The following is a 6000-nucleotide window of genomic DNA, read 5'->3' on the forward strand; positions in this document are numbered from 1 at the left end:
CAGGACCCCTCTTTTCCACAGAATTGGGCCCCCCAGCTCTCTTCTGCTCCCCCAGACCCCTTAGACACCCTCTAGTCTCCTCGCAACCCCTCCAGATTTCTCCCTTCTTCCCCAGAGGTATTTTTTGACCATGTAGACCCCCTAGTACTCTTCTAATGCGCTCAGGACCCCTCTTTTCCACAGAATTGGGCCCCCCAGCTCTCTTCCGGGACCCCAGCCACCGTAGACACCCTGTAGTTTCCTGGCAACCCCTCCAGATTTCTCCCTTCTTCCCCAGAGGCATTTCTGGACAGTGTAGACCCCTTAGACACCCTCTAGTCTCCTCGCAACCCCTGCAGATTTCTCCCTTCTTCCCCAGAGGCATTTCTTGACAGTATAGACACCTTAGCACCCCTCTAGTGCAGTCTGGAGCCCTCTTTGCTACATAATGGGCCCCCCCAGCTCTCTTCTGGCCCCCCAGACCCCTTAGACACCCTCTAGTCTCCTCGCAACCCCTCCAGATTGCTCCCTTCTTCCCCAGAGGCATTTTTTCACAGCGTAGGCATCTCAGCGCCCCTTTAGTGCACTCTGGACCCGTCTTTTCTACAGAATGGGGTCCCTAGCTCTCTTGGAGCCCCCAAGGTCCCTTAGACATCCTCTAGTCTCCTTGCACCACCCCCCAGATTTGTCCCTTCTTCCCCAGAGGCATTTCTTTAGCATGTAGACACCTTAGGGGTCCAGAGCGCAGTAGAGGGGTGCTAAGGCGTCTGCATGTTCAAGAAATGCCTCTTGGGATGAAGGGAGCAATCTGGAGGGTTTGCGAGGAGACTAGAGGGTGTCTGAGGTGCCTGGGGGCACGAAGACAGCTTTGGGGCCCCATTCTGTGGAAAAGAGGGTCCAGAGCGCACTAGAGGGGTGTTAAGGTGTCTACACTGTCAAGAAATGCCTCTGGGGAAGAAGGGAGAAATCTGGAGGGGTTGCGAGGAGACTACAGGGTGTCTCAGGGGTCTGGGGCATCTGAAACGAGCTGGGGGGCCCCATTCTGTGGAAAACAGGGCTCCAGAGCGCAGTAGAGGGGTACTGTTTTCCACAGAGTGGGGCCCCAGCTCTCTTCTGGTCCTCAGGCCTCTTAGACATCCTCTAGTCTTCTCGCAACCCCTCCAGATTTCTCCCTTCTTCCCCAGAGGCATTTCTTGAAAGCGTAGACACCTTAGCACCCCTCTAGTGCACTCTGGAGCCCTCTTTTCCATAGAATGGGGTCCGCCAACTCTCTTCTGGCCCACCTGACCCCTTAGACACCCTCTAGTCTCCTTGCAACCCCTCCAGTTTTCTCCCTTCTTCTCCAGAGGCATTTCTGGACTATGTAGATGCCTTAGCACCCCTGTAGTGTGCTCTGGAGCCCTCTCTTCCACAGAATGAGGCCCCCAGATCTCTTCTGCTCCCCCAGACCCCTTAAACCCTCTCTAGTCTCCTTGGAACCTTTCCAGATTTCTCCCTTCTTCCCCAGAGGCATTTCTTGACCATGCAGATGCCTTAGCACCCCTGTAGTGCGCTCTGGATCCCTCTTTTCCACAGAATGGGGCCCCCCAGCTCTCTTCTGGGCCCGCAGTCCCCTCAGACACCCTCTAGTCTCCTCGCAACCCCTCCAGATTTCTCCCTTCTTTCTCAGAGGCATTTCTTGACAGTGTAGATGCCTTAGCACCCCTCTAGTGCATTCTGGAGCCCTCTTTTCCACATAATGGGGCCCCCCAGCTCTCTTGTGGCCCCCCACACCCCTTAGACACCCTCTAGTGTGCTCACAATCCCTCCAGATTTCTCCCTTCTTCCCCAGAGGCATTTCTGGACCATGTAGATTGCCTAGCACCTCTCTACTGCCCTCTGGCCCCCTCTTTTCCACAGAATGGGGCCCCCCAGCTTTCTTGAGGGCCCCCAGACCCCTTAGACACCCTCTAGTCTCCTCGCAATCCCTCCAGATTTCTCCCTTCTTCCCCAGAGGCATTTCTTGAAAACGTAGACACCTTAGCACCCCTCTATTGCACTCTGGAGCTCTCTTTTCCACGGAATGGGGTCTGCCAGCTCTCTTCTGGCCCACCTGACCCCTTAGACACCCTCTAGTCTCTTTGCAACCCCTCTAGTTTTCTCCCTTCTTCCCCCGAGGCATTTCTGGATTATGTAGATGCCTTAGCACCCCGCTAGTGTGCTCTGGAGCCCTCTTTTCCACAGAATGAGGCCCCCCCAGATCTCTTCTGCTCCCCCGGATCCCTTAGATCCCTCTCTAGTCTCCTTGGAACCTCTCCAGATTTCTCCCTTCTTCCCCACAGGTATTTCTTGACCATGCAGACGCCTTAGCACCCCTCTAGTGCGCTCTGGATCCCTCTCTTCCACAGAATGGGGCCCCCCAGCTCTCTTCTGGGCCCGCAGTCCCCTCAGACAACCTCTAGTCTCCTCGCAACCTCTCCAGATTTCTCCCTTCTTCCTCAGAGGCATTTCTTGACAGTGTATATGCTTTAGCACCGCTCTAGTGCGCTCTGGATCCCTCTTTTCCACAGAATGAGGCCCCCCTGCTCTCTTCTGGGCCCGCAGTCCCCTCAGACACCCTCTAGTCTCCTCGCAACCTCTCCAGATTTCTCCCTTCTTCCTCAGAGGCATTTCTTGACAGTGTAGATGCCTTAGCACCCCTCTAGTGCGCTCCGTACCCCTCTTTTCCACAGATTTGGGCCCCCCAGCTCCATTCTGGACCCCCAGACCCCTTAGACATCCTCTTGTCTCCTCGTAACCCCTCCAGATTTCTCCCTTCTTCCCCAGAAGCATTTCTGGACCGTGTAGATGCCTTAGCACCCCTGTAGTGTGCTCAGGACTCCTCTTTTCCACAGAATGGGTCCCCTCAGCTCTCTTCTGGGCCCGCAGTCCCCTCAGACATCCTTTAGTCTCCTCGCAACATCTCCAGATTTCTACCCTCTTTCTCAGAGGCATTTCTTGAGAGTGTAGATGCCTTAGAACCGCTCTAGTGCGCTCTGGTGTCTTCTTTTCCACAGAATGGCCCCCCCAAGCTGTCTTCTGGCCCCTCAGGCCCCTTAGACACCCTCTAGTCTCCTCGCATCCCCTCCAGATTTCTCCCTTCTTCCCCAGAGGCATTTCTTTACAGTGTAAACACCTTAGCAGCCCTTTAGTGCGCTCTGGATCCCTCTTTTCCACGGACTGGGCCCCCCCAGCTCTCTTGGAGCCCCCCTGACCCCTTAGACACCTTCTAGTCTCCTCGCAACCCCTCCAGATTTCTCCTTTCTTCCCCAGAGGCATTTCTTGACAGTGTAGATGACTTAGCACCCATTTAGTGCACTCTGGAGCCCTCTTTTCCACAGAATGGGGCCCCCAGCTCTCTTCTGGGCCCCCAGCCACCTTAGACACCCTCTAGTCTCCTCGTAATCCCTCCAGATTTCTCCCTTCTTCCCCAGAGGCATTTCTGGACAGTGTAGACACCTTAGCACCCCTCTAGTGTGCTCTGGACCCCATTTTGCCACAGAATGGGGCCCCCCAGCTCTCTTGTGGCCCCCTAGACCCCTTAGACATCCTCTAGTCTTCTCATAACCCCTCCAGATTTCTCCCTTCTTCCCCAGAGGCATTTTTTGAGAGTGTAGACATCCTAGTACCCTTCTAGTGCGCTCTGGAGCCCTCTTTTCCACAGAATGTGGTCCCCAAGGTCTCTTCTGCTCCCCCAGTCCCCTTTAGAAACCCTCTAGTCTCCTCGCAACCCCTCCAGATTTCTCCCTTCTTCCTCAGAGGCATTTCTGGACCATGTAGATGGTTTAGCACTCCTCTAGTGTACTCTGGACCCCTCTTTTCCACAGAACGGGGCCCCCCAGCTCTCTTGTGGCCCCCCAGGCCCCTTAGACACCCTCTAGTCTCCTCGCATCCCCTCCAGATTTCTCCCTTCTTCCCCAGAGGTATTTCTGGACCATGTAGATTGTCTAGCACCTCTCTACTGCCCTCTGGCCCCCTCTTTTCCACAGAATGGGGCCCCCCAGCTTTCTTGAGGGCCCCCAGACCCCTTAGACACACTCTAGTTTCCTCGCAATCCCTCCAGATTTCTCCCTTCTTCCCCAGAGGCATTTCTGGACCATGTAGATGGGTTAGCATTCTCTAGTGCACTCTGGAGCTCTCTTTTCCACAGAATTGGGCCACCCAGCTCTCTTGTGGCCCCCCAGGCCCCTTAGACACCCTCTAGTCTCCTCGTAACTCCTCCAGATTGCTCTCTTCTTCCCCAGAGGCATTTCTGGACCATGTAGATGCCTTAGCACCCCTCTAGTGTGCTTAGGACTCCTCTTTTCCACACAGTGGGACCCCCTAGCTCTCTTGTGGCCCACCAGACCCCTTAGACACCCTCTAGTCTCCTTGCAACCCCTCCAGATTTCTCCCTTCTTCCCCAGAGGCATTTCTGGACCACGTTGATGCCTTAGCACCCCTCTAGTGTGCTAAGGACCTCTCTTTTCCACAGAATGAGGCCCCCCCAGATCTCTTCTGCTCCCCCAGACCCCTTAAACCCTCTCTAGTCTGCTCGTAACCCCTCCAGATTTCTCCCTTCTTCCCCAGAGGCATTTCTTGACAGTGCAGACACTTTAGCACCCCTTTAGTGCACTCTGGACTCCTCTTTTCTACAGAATGGGGCCCCCAGCTCTCTTGGAGCCCCCCAGGCCCCTTAGACATCCTCTAGTCTCCTCGCAACTCCTCTAGATTTCTCCCTTCTTCCCCAGAGGCATTTCTGGACCATGTAGACGCCTTAGCACCCCTCTAGTGCGCTCTGGAGCCCTCTTTGCCACAGAATGGGGCCCCCCAGCTGTCTTCTGGCCCCCCAGACCCCTTAGACACCCTCTAGTCTCCTCGCAACCCCTCCAGATTTCTCCCCTCTTCTCAAGAGACATTTCTTGACCATGCCGACGCCTTAGCACCCCTCTAGTACGCTCTGGACCCCTAAGGCATCGACATGGTCAAGAAAAGTCTCTGGGGAGGAAGGGAGAAATCTGGAGGGGTTGCGAGGAGCCTGGAGGGTGTCTAATGGGGCTGGGCGGCCAGGAGAAAGCTGGGCGGGTCCACTTTTGTGGAAAAGAGGGCTCCAGAGCGCACTAGAGGGGTGCTAAGCTGTCTACACTGTCAAGAAATGCCTGTGGGGAAGAAGTGAGGAATCTGGAGGGGTTGCGAGGAGACTAGAGGGTGTCTAAGGGGGCTGGGTGGCCAGAAGAGAGCGGGGGGGCCGCATTCTGTGGAAAAAAGGGGTCCAGAGCGCACTAGAGGGGTGCTCTTTTCCACAGAGTGGGGCCTCCCAGCTGTCTTGTGGCCCCTCAGACCCCTCACACACCATCTAGTCTCCTCACAACCCCTCCAGATTTCTCCCTTCTTCCCCAGAGGCATTTCTTTACAGCGTAGACACATTAGCATCCCTCTACTGCACTCTGGACCCCTCTTTTCCACAGAATGGGGCCCCCGAGCTCTCTTTTGACCCCCCAGACCCCTTAGACACCCTCTAGTCTCCTCGCAACCCCTCCAGATTTCTCCCTTCTTCCCCAGAGGTATTTTTTGACCATGTAGACCCCCTAGTACTCTTCTAATGCGCTCAGGACCCCTCTTTTCCACAGAATTGGGCCCCCCAGCTCTCTTCTGCTCCCCCAGACCCCTTAGACACCCTCTAGTCTCCTCGCAACCCCTCCAGATTTCTCCCTTCTTCCCCAGAGGTATTTTTTGACCATGTAGACCCCCTAGTACTCTTCTAATGCGCTCAGGACCCCTCTTTTCCACAGAATTGGGCCCCCCAGCTCTCTTCCGGGACCCCAGCCACCGTAGACACCCTGTAGTTTCCTGGCAACCCCTCCAGATTTCTCCATTCTTCCCCAGAGGCATTTCTGGACAGTGTAGACCCCTTAGACACACTCTAGTCTCCTCGCAACCCCTGCAGATTTCTCCCTTCTTCCCCAGAGGCATTTCTTGACAGTGTAGACACCTTAGCACCCCTCTAGTGCAGTCTGGAGCCCT

This window comes from Dromaius novaehollandiae, chromosome 23 (assembly GCF_036370855.1).
Source record: "Dromaius novaehollandiae isolate bDroNov1 chromosome 23, bDroNov1.hap1, whole genome shotgun sequence".
Lineage (NCBI taxonomy): Eukaryota > Metazoa > Chordata > Aves > Casuariiformes > Dromaiidae > Dromaius > Dromaius novaehollandiae.